We start from the raw sequence: 19,019 nt of genomic DNA, 5'->3' as shown, positions 1-19,019 counted from the left end.
ATCTTTTTTCTTTCTGTTATTTAAATTGGCTAGTTTGTCTATTTTCAGTTTCACTGCCTCCTCCATTCTGCTATTGTGTTCTTTCAGTGAATTTTTTATTTCAGTTATTTTGTTTTCCAGTTCTAAAGTTTTAATTTGGTTATCCTTTATATCTTCTCTTTACTTTGCCAATAACTTTCTATTTAAATTTATTTCAAGAGCGTTCAAGTTTGGTGATTGCTCATTTGAGCATTTTTGTAATAGCTGCTTTAACCTACTTGTTAGATAATTTCAACATTTGTGTCATCTCACTGTTGGCATCTGTTGATTGTCTTTTTCCATGTGAGTTGGCATTTTTGTTTTTTATATACCGAGCGACTTTGGATTTTATCCTGGACATTTTGAATATTATGTTATTAGACTCTGGATCTTGTTTCAATCTAATGGAGGATGTTGATTATTTGTTTAGCAGTCAGTCGACCTGGTTAGGTTCATACTGCAAGTTCCAGCTCACCTTCTGTAGTGGGCTTTAGTTCCAGTATGAGTTCAGTATTCAATGCCTTTGCAGTGCTATTTAGATCTGTCCCATGTGAGACGCCCACTGGTCAGGTCTGAGACCTGAGTGTCTCTTAGCTCAGTTCTCAAAGTCTTTGACATGCTAATTAGGATCAAATCCACACATGTCCAGATGGGGGGTGATCACAGTTGTTCATAAGCAGCCTTATGGGTTTGCTTTCCTGAGGTCTTCCCTCTTCATTATTACTATGGTATTTTATGGTTTTCTAGAGCTTTCCTTTTCGGTCCTCCAGTCAGAAACCACCCACTTTCATGATGCACTGCCTCTGGGGCATAAGGGACAGGCAGACAGAGAGAGAAAGAAAGTAAGAAAAAACAGTGGGATTTGGCTTTGCCCTTTTGGAGCTTGCTGTAGTTCCACCGAATGGGATGGAATGTTCCTTTTCCTCGAGAGTTTTAACTCCTACAGTCTAGTCTCCCTCTGCCAGTCAATTTCGTTGCTGTTGCCACAGCCTCCACCATGGGATTTTTCTGGACATGAGAGAAGGGAGAAGAAGGAGAGAAAACCCCAGGGGATTTCCCCCCAGTCTCTCTTGAGTTTTAGTAGTTCCCTTTTCCGAAAAAAGCACCTTGAGCCAGAACATGTGCTCTAAACACAGTGCTCACTTTCATGTTTTGTTGTGTTTTCAGGCCAGAGAATATGGGAGGAAGAAAAGTAGTAAAGTCACCACCAGTTCAGTTGTACTAGGCACCCTGATATTCTTCCCTGATTCATCTGCTGATAATATACTTTAAAGAGTTCTCTAATAGCTACCCAAGCATTCTGTACAGATTTTATAGTTGCTTCTGGTGGACACAAAGGTGGATGTGTTGATTCCATGTTACCTGCAACCAGAAGTCTTAACTGATATTTTAAATGATGTTTTGGATTGGCTTCCTCAACTCCCCAACATATTTATATCTCTGAAATAATTTCAAAGATGCAGTGTTTGGTGTAGTTAAGTGGACAAAAGTTTCTAAGTGTAAGCAGAGGAGCTGCAGTATTGGCAGAATAATGACCTCCTGAAAAACAAAGCCACTTTTCTGAAGGCATACATGGTAATCTCATCCGGAAGCACAGTTCTTTGTCCTCATGCAGCATATCATTGACCTCCTTGTTTTCCTTGGCCCTGCCTCTTTGTCACATTCTCTTACTTCTGTCCTGCTGTTTTTCAGTAACCTTTGCTCCTCAGGACTTCATTCATCAACTCCTTTCTCCTCCTCCTCCCTCCCCTGTTTGTCTCTGGTTTACCCTACACTCTCTTCTTCCGAACATTACATTCTTGTGTTTTATCACCAGACTGTCTTCCAAGGATAAATACACTGCTCTGTGACGTCTTAGGATGTAAGTGCTTGCACTTGAAGGGTGGAGAAGCTAGGCTGGGGAGGTGGGGGGTGAGTAATCAGCTTTTGCTTATAGATTAGGGCCAGACTGGAGTTCCTGCGAGGCATTGTGGTGGTCTAGCCAGCCGCTCTTCCAGCATATTAAGGCTTTCTCTCTCATCAGTATTTCTGGTGATAGTGGGGCCCGGCCATGTGAAACTCCAGCACAGCCAGGAATATCGGTCTAGAAAGAAGGTAGTATTCAAGCCACACTAACCTCATTAACTTGAGAATATATCAGAGCCTTCTGAGCTGTTTTGTTTTGTTGTTAATTGTGAAATTTAATAGGAAGAAACTATTAAATAACAGTTACTTTTATGCAAGTATTTCCTATTCTTAGTTAAGGTGGTACAGAATCACTGCTGGAAGGAAATCCTAAAAGGGCAAAAACACATGGGCAAAGCACAAGTTTTTATGTTGCAGCATGCTTTCAGTATTTTTATGGTGGAAACATAACGTTCCTTAAAAACCACAGTGGGCTTCCCAGGTGTGTCTTCAGATCCATCAGTTTCCAGGCATGCAAAAGCTGCTCAACTCATAACCTTCTGGGCATATATTAACTATGTATAGATAAAATTTGTAGGTATTCAAAAGATATGGTACCTTTTGGAAAGAAAATTCTCAGGTACAGCATGTTGTCTCATTTGCTCCCACTAAAATTCATTATCTTCTTGTGGGGGAGCAGGGCAGCAGCAGGGAGCTCCCTGAGTTCTGACCCACTGTTTTTATGCCAGACTGGCCCGCCTCACACAAGGACAGGTCAATGATAGTCTTTTCCACTGCTAAGATTTTTATTTTTTCAGGTCAATGATACTCTTTTCCACTGATAAGATTTTTATTTTTTCTTTTGGCAGTAGCCAAAGCAACTAGTTATAAAGAAAACACACTCATTATTCTTACTCTTTCATTTTACACAGTAATACTCATTTCAGTGGTATGTTTCTGTGGAGATCTCTTTAGCTATCAGAGCAATTTGACTTTGGTACTGGAAAAACTTAAGTCACAGAAACAGTGATTAAACAGGCAACAATTCTACAAATAATACTGATTTAATTATGTACATAAGGTCAACCAAGGCATGAGAATTAAAGTGAGATTTATTTAAGGCCAGTATACTGTAAACACTGCGCCCCCCCCATCCTGTGACTATAATAACTTTCAGGCCCAATTAAGTGAATTATTCCTCATTGATTGTGAAATATTCCCAGGTAAAACCATTAAAGGCTGTATTGATTTCAGATTGTTGCATTATTTCTTAAAGCTTGTCTTGGGATAACTGCTGCATTTTCCAGAGTCTATGAGCTCTAAACTGTGAGGTGCTGGCCTAACTTTGATGGAACCTGAGAACTGGAAGGACCTTGGGGATCACCAAATCCAGGTACCTTCCCAGTGCAAGAATCCTCTCCACAATATTCTGTCAGGCAGGCAGTTGTCTGACTCTACCACTTTTACCCCCAAAGGATATATATTTTTCCTCCATACATTTTTGATGCTACTCACTCATCTTTCCATTATAGGTCATTCTTTATTCCCAAGCCAAGATCTGCCTTCTAGGGTCTCTCACCATCGTTCCCAGCTCCTCCATTACTAAACAGAGCAAATCTTTGTCCAAAATAGTTAAAGCCATCTATTTTCGTACTTCCCCTTTTTCACATCTGTGATCTTCTCAGGCTAAAAAAATTCCTGGTTCTTTCAACAGCTTAATTCAAGGCTTTTTAATGCAGTGGAAAATTCAAAGAATAATATAATGAACACTCATATTCTCCACCAGCGAGAATTATCAACAATTAAGATTTTGTCATATTTTTCTTTTTCTTAAAAAGAGAAATTAGGGGCTTCCCTGGTGGCGCAGTGGTTGAGAATCCGCCTGCTGATGCAGGAGACACGGGTTCGTGCCCTGGTCCGGGAAGATCCCACATGCCGCGGAGCAGCTAAGCCCGTGAGCCATGGCCGCTGAGCCTGCGCGTCCGGAGCCTGTGCTCCGCAACGGGAGAGGCCACAACAGTGAGAGACCCGCATACCGCAAAAAAAAAAAAAAAAAAAAAGAGAAATTAGAACATTACAGAAATGGTTATTTCCCCTTTGATCACCGCTTCTAGTGTCTTCCTCCTCCCTCGCAGTGTCATGCATATATAGGTGTGTATAAACAACATATAGATTTGTTTTAATTTACACAAATGGTGTTATTATGGGTGTGTCTATATGTTTTGTCCATACAGCAAATGTCTTAGATCTTTTCGTATGTTTTGTATTAATCTTTCCATACTATGTATTGTATTAGTCATTATATGTATGACATAAGATATTTTGGCTGTCTGCCATCTGGGCATTTGGTCAGATTGTAGTCCTGCCTCTTTTGAAGTTAGGTGTGACCATGTGATTTGCTTTGGTCAATGAAATGTCAGCAAAAGTAACGGGTGCACTTCCAAATGGAAGTTTTAAGAGCCAGTATGAGATTTACCACATTTAATTCCCCTGGCAGATAGAGATGGGGTCTCTCTGTCAGCATGGGTCTGAGAATAACTACTTAAACTTTCCTGCCAACTCACTTTTTAAGCATGTAGCATAAGGAATAAATAGACTTTGCTTGTATTAAGCCTCTTGGATTTTAGGTTCCTATTGTTAATTTGCAAACTTAGCCCATCCTGATTTATAAGTAGACCTACATCATTGTTTTTAGTGGCTGCAAAGTATCCCCGAGTGTAAGTAGACCTTATTCTGTGTAGCCATTCTCCTACTGACAGAAGAAGCTTAAGGACTTCCTGAATTTTGCTGTTATAATCAATTCTGTGTTGGTAATTGTATAAATTTCTGAGAGTTTCTCCAGGATGTGTATCTAGAAGTAGGATTGTCGGGCTTCCCTGGTGGCGCAGTGGTTGAGAATCCGCCTGCCGATGCAGGGGACGCGGGTTCGTGCCCCAGACCTGGAAGATCCCACATGCCTGGAGTGGCTGGGTCCGTGAGCCATGGCCGCTGAGCCTGCGTGTCCGGAGCCTGTACTCCGCAACAGGAGAGGCCACAACAGTGAGAGGCCCGTGTACCGCAAAAAAAAAAAAAAAAAAAAAAAAAAAAAAATAGAAGTAGGATTGTTTGGGTCACAGCACATGGATATTTTCAATTTTACAGGATTCTGTCTTTGCTATCTAAAGTGGCTATATCAATTTACATTCTCACCCTTTCAACTGTCATTTGTGTGACATGATTCCCAAACTTTTTACTAATCTTGGTTCCCTTCTCTGGATTCACTTTTGTCAGTCATTGTTTCTCTGTGATACTCAGACTGGAACTTGGTTGTCATGTTGTTGTCCAACTGAGGTAGATGATGTATTTCCAAATTTAGCCCAAGCTGAGTAGCTGCATCACCCTGGGGTATTTGCTGGCATAGAAGACTGAACATCTATCATCCTGTATTTAGGAGTTTTTAAAATTGCAGTGGCTTTACATATGTTCTAGTTTAATTTCATCCTATTTTTGCTTATCATATTAGCTTTTGAATTGTCCCCTTTACTCTAATGTCACCCGTCCTAGGTCAATAATCCTAGGTTCATCTACATTAGTGATCAAAAACATTTTGATCAGCACAGGGCCAAGGGCATAGCTCTGTGTCCCACCATGAGACACCTTTCAGGTTTACTTGTCTTCAGGATTCTTCATTTTATCAAGCGGAAAATCCTGGTGGCCTTTGTCAGCTGCACCACATATACTCTACCTATAAAGAATTATCCCAATAAATGAATTGAGTGACTGGAACAGAAAGGAGTCTGGGGTAAGTTGGGTGTGTCATAATTTTAGAGAGCCTGTCCTGGCAGTTAGTGACTATCAAGTGCTTATCCAGCCAGTGCTTTATTAATCTGATCTAGAATTTAGTTTGGAGTGAGATTTCAAGCTTTTTATTAGTAATGATTATACTCCACCCCTTCGAAAATAAGGGAGATTTTTTGCCTCTCTCCAGTCTGTTGGGAGGTCTGGTTTCTGTGAGTTTTCATAGATGAAAGGAAGTGATTCTGCTGTCATAGCTGCAAATAGTCTTTTATTCCTGGGGAGAGGAACAAGGTGGTTTTTAGGATTATGAGCAGCCAGGATGCTTGTGCTCTACTCCCCGGTCAGTGTCTTTTCTTCCTTGCACCAGAACCAAACCTGTTCATAGTTCTAGGAATTATAAGGATTCCCTAGGCCAGTAGCTCAGGTCATTACAAGTTAGACTTGTTGATGGTCTTTCTCTTGTTCTTTGAGACCAACTACATGTCTAATTCCTGTTACCATTTTTATATTAGGATTCTTAGTTACATGTGTCAGGATCCCAATTCAGATTAGCCTAAGAAACAAAAAGAAAGTTTACTGGTAAATGAATAGCCCCATGGACTGCTGCCTTTAGGAATGGCTGCATCCTCTCACTCTTCACATCCCTGATTCTCCTTCCCTCACCTTTGCTTTCCTCTGAGTTAGTTTTGCTCACTCTCAGGCATGCTATCTGCAGCAGATGCAGTGCTTCTTTTCCAATACTTCTGTCAGAACCTTTGGGTGACTTGTTGATCTAGCCTGGTTCATATGCCTTAGCCCCAGGAGGTGTGTATGTGTTAGGAAGTGAGGCAGAGATTGCCCTCAACCTGACTACATGGACTGAGAGTGAGCCCTCATTCACTCCTCTTTCATATATTTGCCGAGTGCCCACTATATGATAGGCACCATATTAGGCTCAGGGGTTATTACACTGAACAACATAGTTGTATTGATATAACATAATCAATATATATATTGATCAAGATATAACATAATCTGCCTTCTTGAAGTGTATAAGCGTTTAAAAATGGACTTTAATGTGCTCACAATAATAAAGGAGAAGTTACTGGTGCTGGAAAGCAAATGACAGGGGTTCTGACCTACTCTGGGGCAGGTGAGGGAAGGCTGCCCTAAGGAAGTGTTTTTTGGATTGAAATCTGACATGAGTAGGAGTTAGCTATGTGAAGTAGGTAGGAAGGTTGATGACAAGCAATTGGGGGAGGGAGGTGGAATGTACAGAGCCTTGGAGGTAGAAGGGGACATATTCCAGGCACTGAAAGAAGGCCACTATGGTTAGATCACAGAGACTGAAGGGGCAGAGAGGCACATGTGGGGCTGGAGAAGTAGGTTGGTACCACTTGAGCAATGCCTCATAGCTTGGCAAGAGGTTTGGAAGCCATACAAATATCCCTAGTCTATGTGGGTAACTCACTTCCTAAAAACTTCCTTGGTTTAGTTAATTAACTATCCAAGATCACCCACCTGGTTGGGATTTAAATCTAGGAACATCACAATATCTGTCACATGTCCAGACCTGGCTCAGGCACTGCCTCTCCCAGGAAGCAGTCCTTCCTGCCAATGGGAGAGGATAGATGTTCCTCCATTCCTACTCCCTTAGTACCTGCTCAGAGAACTCTCATGGTCTTATTTACCCCATCCAAGCCTGGGCAAGACATGTTGGTGCCAATCCAGGCTAATGATTGGCATCTGTGCAAAACAGTGTTGTCATAGCAGGCCTGCCTTTGAAAGGTCCCTTGGCTTGCATCTGGAACTTGATTTTCAGGGGGATTCCCACCATTCCCAGAACTGATAAGGGTGGCTCAGTGTGCCTGAACTGTTTATATAAACAGTGCAGTTTCTGCTGAACACTTGCTTTCCTTCTTGAGGGCTAGAATTTTGATATTGCTAATCAGAGGGTGCCTATGTGAACAACCTCCAATCAAAACCCTGGGCACTGAGTCCCTAATGAGCTTCCCTAGTGGACTACATTTCATGTATGTTGTCACAACTTGTTGCTAGGGAAATTCAGTGTATCCTGTGTAACTCCACTAGGAGAGAACTCTTGGAAGCTTGTGTCTGGTCTCCCCTGTATTTCACCCCAGGTGCCTTTTCCCTCCACTGATTTTGCTTTGTATTTCTTCACCATAATAAATCATAGGCGATGAGTGTGGTTATATGCTCAGTTCTGTGTATCTTCCTAGTGAATCACAGAACTTGGGGTGGTCTTGGGGACCGCTGCCACAGCACCCTTGCAAAACCATTCTTAAATACTTTTCAACACTTATTTTCAAAGGAGAGAGTGAGCCTGGTGAGGAACTAGGGCAGAGAAAGGGGCTCTCTGGTGGTGGCACTGACTCTTCTCTCCTTTTGTGCAGTCAGCTTTGGTCCCAAACGTGTACTCTCTACTGTACTAAACCTCGGTCTTGCAGAAGCCTGCAAGGGAAACTTTGAGCACTGGGGAGCAATGGAAAGGTTTTACACTAAGGAGTCGTGATCAGATTTGTGTTTGGGGAAGAATAAATGCCCGAGAATCATCATGAGAGTTTGTGAGGAGAGTTTGCTTCACCAGAATACAACTATCTACACAAAGCCACTATCATAAAAATAGTGTGTTAATGGACTAGAAATTTGATGTAACAGCCAGGTTTCCCAAATTCTGGCCCAGGTTCCTTCATCAAACCTTTATCAAGTTCTTTGATGAGTTCTGTAAGAGTGAACACGTGAAACTCAGTTCCTTCTCTGCTTTACTTCTGAGACAGGGCATGCAAAAGCAAGCATCATTTATACTGTCTGCAGTGGAACCCTCTGAACTTGTTTTTGGGTGGTTGGGATGCTGTCAACTGTCAAAGTAGGAATGTGGGGCTCTGAACTCAGAACGTGGAAAAAAACAGTAAGTAAATAATGAACTCTTTACTAGTCTTCCTCCTTTGAATTGCTGATATTTCAAATCATTGCATATTAATAGCTTAGGGGTGATTTTGGCACTGTTGAGTTTTACAGTTTTTCAGTTGGTAAAAATATTCCTATTTCCACAATCTGCCACCATTGTTTTGTCTTCCTTTGCATGTCAGGGATGATATTTCCTAAGGGAAAACTTAATTAGACCATGCAATAATCTTCTTGGGGAAATAGAGAAAATTGGTTATTTAAAACACTAGATGAAAGATCTTAGTTTTTTTTTTTTTTTAAAAAAAACAACCTTTGAAAGAGGAAAACATCCTGTACTGAAGGAACAGAGGTGGGATGATGGAGTTCTGCTGTCCCTGTTTTGCATTTCTAACAGTAAACCTGAAAGTACAGGATCTTCTGACCATTGAAGCTGAATTTATGTATTCACTGTTTCCCATGAAATAACATTTACCATTAAAAAGAGATTGCATTTATATTTGTCTTGGGTACATTTCTATGCAGAAAATTCTAAATTTTTTAATGCAGAAATTCATAAGTTCAAGACCCACACAAGCACACAAAAGCATTACATTGATTACATGTCCGTGTATTGGCTGATTCCTGAAATGGTGTCTCAGAAGGATTAAAATTGAGCCTCTGTTCTGAGCACATGGGGTTGACTGTGGCTTGGGAGTGTGCCAGTTAGTCGTAGCACCTGCGCCTCCTCACAGGGTCTTGTTGCCGCTGCCCAGGAAGATGGAGGGAAACTGCCTCACCACTCCAGCCACAGATGCAAGGCTAGAAATCCTGCCTAGGAGGCTTCTTCTCCTGTTCTGACTGACAAGAGACCCAGAGACGATAGTCTAGCCAGCTGGCTGCAATGCTGCGGCAGGAAAAGCAGCAAAAGTGAGAATAAAATCAACTCCCCCCACTCCCAAGCCCACACTGATAATAATGATCAGATGCCTTTTTGTCAACAACCTCATCTTGCATTAAACAACATTCAGGAATCCTGGGTGTGATGGCCTATTTGCAGTGTGTAAAGGGAACATGGGAAGAGGGTGGTGCTCAGATCTGACCTAGAAATTTGAGATGTAGGAGGAGAGACCTAACACCCCGCTGGGGACTCACAGGCCAATTACCTTGAGTCTGGTAACTGGAATACAACTCCTAAAGGAAACTAGGTGTTTTGAACTAAGAAATAATGTATGTATAGGTGAGGCTTCATGTATTCTTTCTTTATTATCAGTCCTCAAAAGTTCGTAGGAATTAAGGTTTTCCAGAGTGTGTGAGGGCTTTGGAGACAAAAGAAGAGAAGCAAAAGAAGGAGCCTTTTCTTTATTTTTGTTCGTGAGCAAAATCCTGCAGTATTAGACTGAACCATATGAAATTGCTGATACTCAAACATTTTTACCTACAACAATGGCAATTTCCTATGGTTTAACCTAATACATCTAATTTCACCACACAAATACTTTGAAAATATTCTCAGCTTATTATTTTTTTTGAACTTAACTTCATCAGAGGGGGAAGGATCTCATAAATTCTTAGAAAGTTTTTTCTTTATATTAATTTATGACATTAATCCTCACTTATCAAATGTGTTTTTTAGCAGCTCTATGGAAGTATAATTGATATATAAAAACTGTACATTTTCAATGTATGCAGTTTGATGAGTGGACTTAATGCATATACCCATGAAACCATCTCTACAATCAAGGTAATAGCCACCTCCAAAAGATTCCTTGTGCCTCTTTTTTTTGTGATAAGAACACTTAACATGAGATCTACCCTCTTAAATTTTTAAGTGCACAATATGGTATGATTAGTAGACACTGTGTTGTATAGCAGATCTCTAGAACTGAATTCATCTTGCATAATTGAAACTTTACACTCATTGAACAGTAATTCCCCATTTTCCTCTCTTCACAGTCCCTGGCAACCACCATTCTATTGTCTGCTTCTGTGAGTTTGACTATTTTAGATATGTCATATAAGTGGAATCATGAAGTATTTGTCCTTGCTTATTTCACTTAGCATAATGTCCTCCAAGTTCATCCATGTTGTTGCAAATGAAAGGATTCCCTTCTTTTTTAAGGTTAGTATTCCATTGTGTGTATGTAATACATTTTCTTTATCCATTCATCTGTCAAATGGACATTTGGATCGTTTCTATATCTTGACTATTTTGAATAATGCTACAGTGAACATGGGAGTGCCTATATCTCTTTGAGATCCTGACTTCAATTATTTTGGATATATATGGCCAACAGGTATATATATAAAGGTGCTCAACATCACTAATCAGGGTAATGCAAATCAAAACCACAGTATCACCTCACACCTGTTAGGATGGCTATTATATATTTTAAAAAGGTAAGTGTTGGTGAAGATATGGAGAAATTAGAACTCTTTACTCCCACACTGTTGGTGGGAATGTAAAATGGTGCAGCCACTATGGAAAACAGTATGCAGATTAGTAAAAAATTTAAAATACAGCTACCCTATGATCCAGCAATCTCACTTCTAGATATATATCCAAAAGTAGTGTTTGTTTTTAACTTGGATATTCTTGAGAGAGAATCCCAAAGAAAACCAAAACCCCAAGGCCTGCTGTCTTAAATACAGTGGCATTGTGATCAGTGGTCTAGATAGACTGGAGTAGCCTGGAATTTTTAGTTCATTTCTGGCTCAGTACCTGATTCACCAGGCTTTCATAGGCAGTCATTAGGCCTGACTACAAATCAGTTGCTATTCCAACATTTCATAATTTCATTCTCAAAATGCATGTGGGAGGCTAGCTACTTATTCCCTTGCTCAGAATGTTTTGGGGGCTTTCCTTTTTGGAATTACCTTTAGAGCCATATACTAAGCCACACGAGGAATTGGTTATTCACTTCATTCATTCAATAAGTATTTATTTGAGTTATTTACAATGTTGGGCATTGTATCAGGTACAGAGACAGATGACATGGACATAGAAGGTGGTCCAGGGAAGGAGTGTGAACAGAAGCATGTGTGTAGAAAAGCACCAGGACGTGTGAGTGGGGAGCAGTGAGTGGCTCAGCCTCCCTAGAGAAGAGACCATGCAAGGAAAATAACACTGGAAAGGTTAGCTGTGGTCACATTGTGGAGTGCCTTGGATACTAAGCCTAGGAGACTGAAATTTGTGCTGTGAGCAGTAGGGAGCCGTTGAAGGTTTTGTGCTTTTAGAGTTTTAACCTGCCAGCTGATGACAGTAGAATTGGAATTGTAAATCAGTCTCGCAATTTATTTTCCCAGCTTGTTACTGACTAAAACTGGTTTTACACACCTCAACTGCATGCCCATTTCAATGGACTTTGAATAACATTTGATTGTTTCCAAAAGTGAAATTCACTTTCAAAGGAAGAAAAATTGCTTCCATTGACCTTACTCAGAGAAATATGATACACCAAAGGGACAGAAAGCAAATGAAAGTAGAAAATGTCCTAAGTGTTTTGAGGAATTGCATTTGCCTCAGAGGGTCTCTTGGAAGTCAGCCTATAATTGGATGTGTGAATTCTGGTATATTTGGTTTTTTTAAAATTACTTCATAGTTACATACATCTGTGTAATAAATCTTTTGAGTTGGTAACTGCCCTGTCTTTACTGGAATGCACTGAAGGGTAACAGTGTGCAAATAGAGGATGGGGATTATAACTAAAAAAAACAGGGATTCTAATGGCAATGCTAAGTGCTCTTCAGGTGAGATATTAGCAGTGTGGGACATATTAACTAGTTAACTGGTTAACTGCTGATTGCAGGTGCTACTATCTCTGGTCTGAGGAGGTACCTTATGGCTACCTTGGCATCAGGTAGGATGAGAGACTTGCGTATGGAATGACATTTGTTATTTGCATGGCTGTTATTACAGATTTCTTCTTTGGGGTCAGGTGTTTGACCCCCTCTGTGATCTTGGCATTAGCTAGAGTGCCCTTCTCAGTGGAGCCCAGCAGTAGTGCCTGCTTTTGAGAATTATTCAATGTCTAAAGTGATTCAGTATAGTAGGACTGTGGTGTGTGATGAAATTTCCATTCTATATTTAATCATTAAAAACTGACTTCTAAATTCTGTCAATTAACTCTTGCTGTACACCTAGCCACTTCAAAAGTTAGTGACTCAAAATAGTAATTATCTGTTTAGCTCATTATTCTGTGAGTTGGCCATTTGGGCTCGGTTCAGATGAGCAGTTCTGTTCTTAGCTGGTCTCCCTTATGTCTGTGGTCAGCTACAGGTCAGCAGGGAGCTCTGCTTCTGAGGTTGGCTGGCTGCCAACTGGGATAATGGTAGAGGGTAGGAGTACTGGGCTATACATCTGTTATCTTGCAGCAGGCTAGCCCAGGCTTGTTTTCATGATAGCTGGGCAGGTTTCTAAGACTGAATAGAAGCAGCAAGGCTTCTTGAGACCTAGGTTTAGAACTGGCACAGTATCACCTCTGCTGCATTTTGTTGGCCTAGGCAAGTCATAAAGCCAGTCCAGATTCAGGGAATGGGAAGGAGCTTCAAAATCACCTTGAAAGGGCATAGATAAAGAAGAAGGTGGAGAATTGAGACCATTTTTGCTGTCTATCAGACAAATACAGATTACTCTTCTTAAAGGCTTCAGTTAGTCCTGTAACATTTAAAACTCATGTGTTCTGTATATTCACATAATTTGTATTCACAGGGTGAAAGACTGATCAAAAACAAATAAGAAAGTATTAAAATTGTTCACAAGTCAGGGCCATGATGATAGTCCTTTTGTGAAGTTGAGTTTCGGGGGGCGGGACTTGGATGCTCTGATACCTGAATGTGCCTCACATTTTATTTTATTTTTTTTAAACATCTTTATTGGAGTATAATTGCTTTACAATGGTGTGTTAGTTTCTGCTTTATAACAAAGTGAATCAGCTATACATATACATATATCCCGATATCTCCTCCCTCTTGCATCTCCCTCCCACCCTCCCTGTCCCACCCCTCTAGGTGGTCACAAAACATGAGCTGATCTCCCTGTGCTATGTGGCTGCTTCCCACCAGCTATCTATTTTACATTTGGTAGTATATATTAGTCCATGCCACTCTCTCATTTCGTCCCAGCTTAACCTATCCCCTCCCCATATCCTCAAGTCCATTCTCTACATCTGCATCTTTATTCCTGTCCTGCCCCTAGGTTCTTCAGAACCTTTCTTTTTTTTTTAGAGTCTATATATATGTGTTAGCATACGGTATTTGTTTTTCTCCTTCTGACTTACTTCACTCTGTATGAAAGACTCCAGGGCCATCCACCTCACTACAGATAACTCAATTTCATTCCTTTCTATGGCTGAGTAACAGTCCATTGTATCTATGTGCCACATCTTCTTTATCCATTCATCTGTCGATGGACACTTAGGTTGCTTCCATGTCCTGGCTATTGTAAATAGAGCTGCAATGAACATTGTGGTACATGACTCTTTTTGAATTATGGTTTTCTCAGGGTATATGCCCAGTAGTGGGATTGCGGGGTCATATGGTAGTTCTATTTTTAGTTTTTTAAGGAACCTCCATACTGTTCTCCATAGTGGCTATATCAATTTACATTCCCACCAACAGTGCAAGAGTGTTCCCTTTTCTCCACACCCTCTCCAGCATTTATTGTTTGTAGATTTTTTGATGATGGCCATTCTGACTGGTGTGAGTTGATATCTCATTGTAGTTTTGACTTGCATTTCTCTAATGATTAGTGATGTTGAGCATGCTTTCATGTGTTTGTTGGCAATCTGTATATCTTCTTTGGAGAAATGTCTATTTAGGTGTTCTGCCCATTTTTGGATTGGGTTGTTTGTTTTTTCGTTATTGAGCTGCATGAGCTGCTTGTAAGTTTTGGAGATTAATCCTTTGTCAGTTGCTTCATTTGCAAATATTTTCTCCCATTCTGAGGGTTGTCTTTTCGTCTTGTTTATGGTTTCCTTTGCTCTGCAGAAGCTTTTAAGTTTCATTAGGTCCCATTTGTTTATTTTTGGTTTTATTTCTATTTCTCTAGGAGGTGGGTCAAAAAGGATCTTGCTGTGATTTATGTCACAGAGTGTTCTGCCTATGTTTTCCTCTAAGAGTTTGATAGTGTCTGTCCTTACATGTAGGTCTTTAACCCATTTTGAGTTTATTTTTGTGTATGGTGTTAGGGAGTGTTCTAATTTCATTCTTTTACATGTAGATGTCCAGTTTTCCCAGCACCACTTACTGAAGAGTGTCTCACATTTTAAATCAAAGTCACTAACTGGACCCTTGCTACTAAATGACATGAAGAACATAAATGGAGATTTAAAACAAAGCCGCAGATTCTTTGACACTAGTCTCATCAGGTGATAGGACCTATGTCTCCTTCGAGTTAAATCTGGGTGGGCTTGTGACTGCTACAACCAATACAACAGAGTATGTGACTTCTGAGACTAAGTTATAAAAGGCAGTGCAGCTTCTGCCTTGTTCATTAGAACATTTATGCTGGGAACCCTGAGCTGCCATGTAAGAAGCCTGACTACCCTGAGACTACTGTGCTGAGAGGCCTTGTGTAGGCACTTCAGAGGTACTCTCAGCTAAGCCCAGTCATCCCTGTCAAAGGGGCCAGCTGAGTGAAGTGAAGAATCCTCCAGATGATTCCAGCTGTTTTGAGTCTTTGCAGCTGAGATCCCAGACATCATGGAGTAGAAAAACGCCATCCTTGCTGTTTGTCACCTGAATTCCCAATTCACAGAATTTGTGAGATGATAAAATGATGGTTGCTTTATGCCACTATATTTTACAGTGGTTACATAGCAATTGATAAACTGGAACAGAATAAATGAATGGGCATGGCTGTACTCCAATAAAATGTTTTTCATGGACACTAAAATAATAATTTTTACATGTCATAAAATATCCTTTTGATTTTTTTCAACAAGTAAAAAATGTAAAGGCCATTCTTAGCTCATGGGCCATACCAAAAACAAGCAGTGAGCTAGATTTGGCCTACAGGCTATAGTTTGCTGACCCCTGCTCTAAAAGATTATGTAGTACTTGTAAAATTTAAACCTAAGGGCTTTTGGCCAAGATGGCTCTGATTTCATGCTTCAAAGTCATATCTCCTCTCTAAATAAAGTGATAATAGATAAAATAAAAAATTAGAAAGATATATCTGTGATCAAGAAATGGTAAATCTCTGGACCAGAAACAGATCAAACAGTAAGTGGAGATTGTTAGTCATGGGCTGCTAGTTACTGATGTACTGGACTCTAGATCCAGAGAAGGGTAGAGATGGCTGGGAATTGTATTTCTATAGACAATGGAAATCAAAGCACTCAGTGATTGGAGGAAATGATCCCTGGCTGTGCAAAGTCAAGGATTGCTCATGAACAGAGACGGAAAAAGATGTTACTTATATTTGTAGTGGCAGGCAGGAGAACAGAGAGAGACTCGGGGCCAGATGCAAATGTATTATTGGCTTACTGTCTAAATCTGTACTTTTATCCCTATTGGTAAGATGGGATTGAGAATGCTGGGAGGAAGCAACTCTCAATGGAGAGGGTGAATGAAGGAGGGAAATGAACTTCCTCCAAGGTTAGCTTACAAACTAAAATTTCAAAGTGAGAACAGTTGTCCAAATTAGCACCCAGCAAATAAATTTATTCCCAATGAGAATCATTTTAAAGTGACTTTAAAGTTTATTTTCAAAGAGCTAAAGCAAGAATAACTTGCATTATAAGTTTTTAAAAAAAATCTAGCCATACCTGGTAGGAACTCATATTCTAGTTGGAGATTTTTAAATATATACAGTGATCACAAAATAGTTTATGTTAGTGTTGGTGCTGTACACAGCCCATTCAGAGCATACTGCTATTGAGATTGTCAAGGGGGTGAGTCAGACAAGGGAGGCTTTTTAGAAGAGGTGACATGTTTGCTAAGCCTTATAAGGATGAGTTTATGTGTTTGCAAAGTGAGGAAGTTAGAAGAGGGCCTTCCAGGCAGAAGGGATAGTATGATTATATAAAGCATAGGGGTGAGATGCAACATGGGTGTGGGAACTACAGAGGTTCAGCATTGTTAGAGCATAAAACTGGAGCATAGTGTGTTTAGGAATAAAGCTGCAGAAGCAGGTGTAGCTTGACTGTGGAGGACCTTGTTGGCCTTGATGAGGACCTTAATAAAGATCTAGGAGCAAAGGGAAACCACTGAAGTCTCAACAATGAAGGCGCATGGTCGAATTTGTGTTTCAGGTAAGTTTCTGGTATTTGGGTGGAGGGTGAATTTGAGGGCAACAAGATCAGGAGCTCCAAGACCAGTTAGAAAGCTGCTGTTGCAGTCTCAGTTTCAGGAGATGGTTAAGTCCCAACCTAGGAAAATGAAGGCTAAAATGGGATGGGACTATTGATTTAGAAGACTATTTCAGATGTTAACTTGGCAGGGTTTTTGTTTTGTTTTGTTTTTTTGTGGTACGCGGGCCTCTCACTGTTGTGGCCTCTCCCGTTGCGGAGCACAGGCTCCGGGCGCGCAGGCTCAGCGGCCACGGCTCACGGGCCCAGCCGCTCCGCGGCATGTGGGATCTTCCCGGATCCGGGCACGAACCCGCGTCCCCTGCATCGGCAGGCGGATTCTCAACCACTGCGCCACCAGGGAAGCCCAACTTGGCAGGGTTTGACGAGGATGTTCCAGGATGAGAGAAAGGAAAGAGTTAAGAGATTTTTTTTTTCTAGATTTTGTAACTACATAGAGGGTGCCAACTGAGACCACTAGAAGGGAGGAAGAACCAGTGGAGAAAAGAAGGTAGTGGCCTTAGAGTTGATCACCTTTCAGGTTGATGTGTTTGGTTGGGGGGGGGGGGGCGGGGGGAAGTGGTGTTAGATTTTGTTTTCTTTTTTATCTTTTCCTTTCCTTCCTCCCTCCCCCATCCCTCTTTCTTTCTATTCTGGGAGCCATAGCATGGGTTTAGTGTAGTAGGGCACTTTGGGGAAACACCATCACAAGACGGTTAGAGGAAGAAAAGAATATTAGGGAGCAATACAGGGAACCTGGAAAAAGCCCTTGGAAACCAAGGCAGCTGTTTCAAGAGGGATAGTGGGAAGGAGGAACTGAGTGATCAGTATGTCAAATGCAGCATACAGGTACTTAGAGATGAGGGTTGGGAAATGTGCACAGACTGGTGACTTTTTCAGAAACTCTGTAGAAGGTAATTGAGGAGTGACTGAGAGCAAGGAAGGGAAGACAGACCACAGACTACATTCTGAGGAGTTTTCAAGAGAAGAGAAAGAAGGAGATTAGGTATTAAATAGAGAAAAATGATGTAAGGTCAAGAGATAATTGGGGAATAAAGGTAGGGAGAGATTGAAATCTGTTAACAGGTAAACATTTAGTATAAAGGCAGATTTTTTTCTATTCATAGAGAGTTATTCTTTGTTTAGAGCTGTCTAAAAATTAGAATGGATTGCCTTGTTAGATAGTTGCTCCCTGTCACTGGAGTGGTCGAATAGAGATTAGATGTTTTCTAGTCAGCTGTGTAGAAAGATATGTTGGTGAGTGTCTTTGGGTGTTTTAGTCTCTGTTCAATTCTCAACACTTTGCCCAAAGTTGATTTAAGCATTATAAACTAATGAGTTATTCTGTGGACTTGTGTTGCCTGGCAGCTCTCCATAGATTGATCAAATCAGTGGGCCAAGTTAACTTATGTGCCTTTGATCTTGAAGGATGAAATTAAACTGCAGATTCTTAGATAAGAAAATATTGAGGCTCGGTGTCCAGGAACGTTTCATCACTATGACAGTCAACCATGGTCTTGGTTCACAGGTATTTTTGACAAGGTTGTCACTTTCCACACACAACAACAGAGCCTTCATTTCAAATTTTTGAGAGTTTTTTTAATCTGTCCATCATTTTTGTAAAACACTGTTACTTGGAATAATTAAAATACCACTGAGATTATAGGAGAAATGGATAGAGAAGAAAAATCTGTTTCCTTTTCTCTCTCTGTGATTCATATTCCTATATGGATGCTTTTAGTTTACATAGAAGTTTGGTTTTTTAGGGCCAAGAGGAGATAATTAGTTTCCATCTCTGCTCTCTAGTCCTCATCTTAGATATTTTAGTGGTCCTTTTGGGTAGCATTTAAAACAATTCAGGGGTAAACTTTGCTGTTTGTCTCAAATGACTACTTATCTGTATCCAAATCTGGCTTCCTGGGGTACTGAAGCATGAACAGCATAAATTACTGAACTCAACTAATTCTCAGAAAGCCACATTTTAGTCAGTAGTTTCCAACTTTCTCACTCATTTCTGTTACAGAACTAACAAGTGGTATAACTAATTAAGTAGACTTGTATTCCTTTTCAAGTTATACATTTTAAATTCTCTCTGTTAACCTTTTGAAGATGCTAATAAGTAGTAAAACAACAAATCCATACAGGGAAACTAAAAAAATGCAATTA

The 19,019-nt window shown here is 40.5% G+C and overlaps 1 protein-coding gene across 4 annotated transcripts in view; it reads left to right on the top strand.

Annotated features, from left to right (window-relative positions):
• JADE3 (jade family PHD finger 3) overlaps window positions 1–19,019 on the top strand; it is a 176,483-nt gene that overhangs the window by 61,609 nt on the left and 95,855 nt on the right. Inside the window, exons 1-2 of one of the 4 annotated variants that reach the window (XM_067024131.1) lie at window positions 10,291–10,306; window positions 10,519–10,551. The exons of 2 other annotated variants lie outside the window; for them this stretch is intronic. The gene's annotated coding sequence lies outside the window, so the exon portion shown is untranslated. Of the gene's footprint in view, window positions 1–10,290; window positions 10,307–10,518; window positions 10,552–10,647; window positions 10,685–19,019 lie in introns of those variants that run through there. One more of the 4 variants, XM_067024132.1, reaches the window with a different exon arrangement.

The sequence above is a fragment of the Kogia breviceps genome, chromosome X, assembly GCF_026419965.1.
Source record: "Kogia breviceps isolate mKogBre1 chromosome X, mKogBre1 haplotype 1, whole genome shotgun sequence".
NCBI classification, from domain to species: domain Eukaryota; kingdom Metazoa; phylum Chordata; class Mammalia; order Artiodactyla; family Physeteridae; genus Kogia; species Kogia breviceps.
Note: the sequence above shows the minus strand (reverse complement) of the source record. Positions and strands in the feature narration are given on the sequence as shown.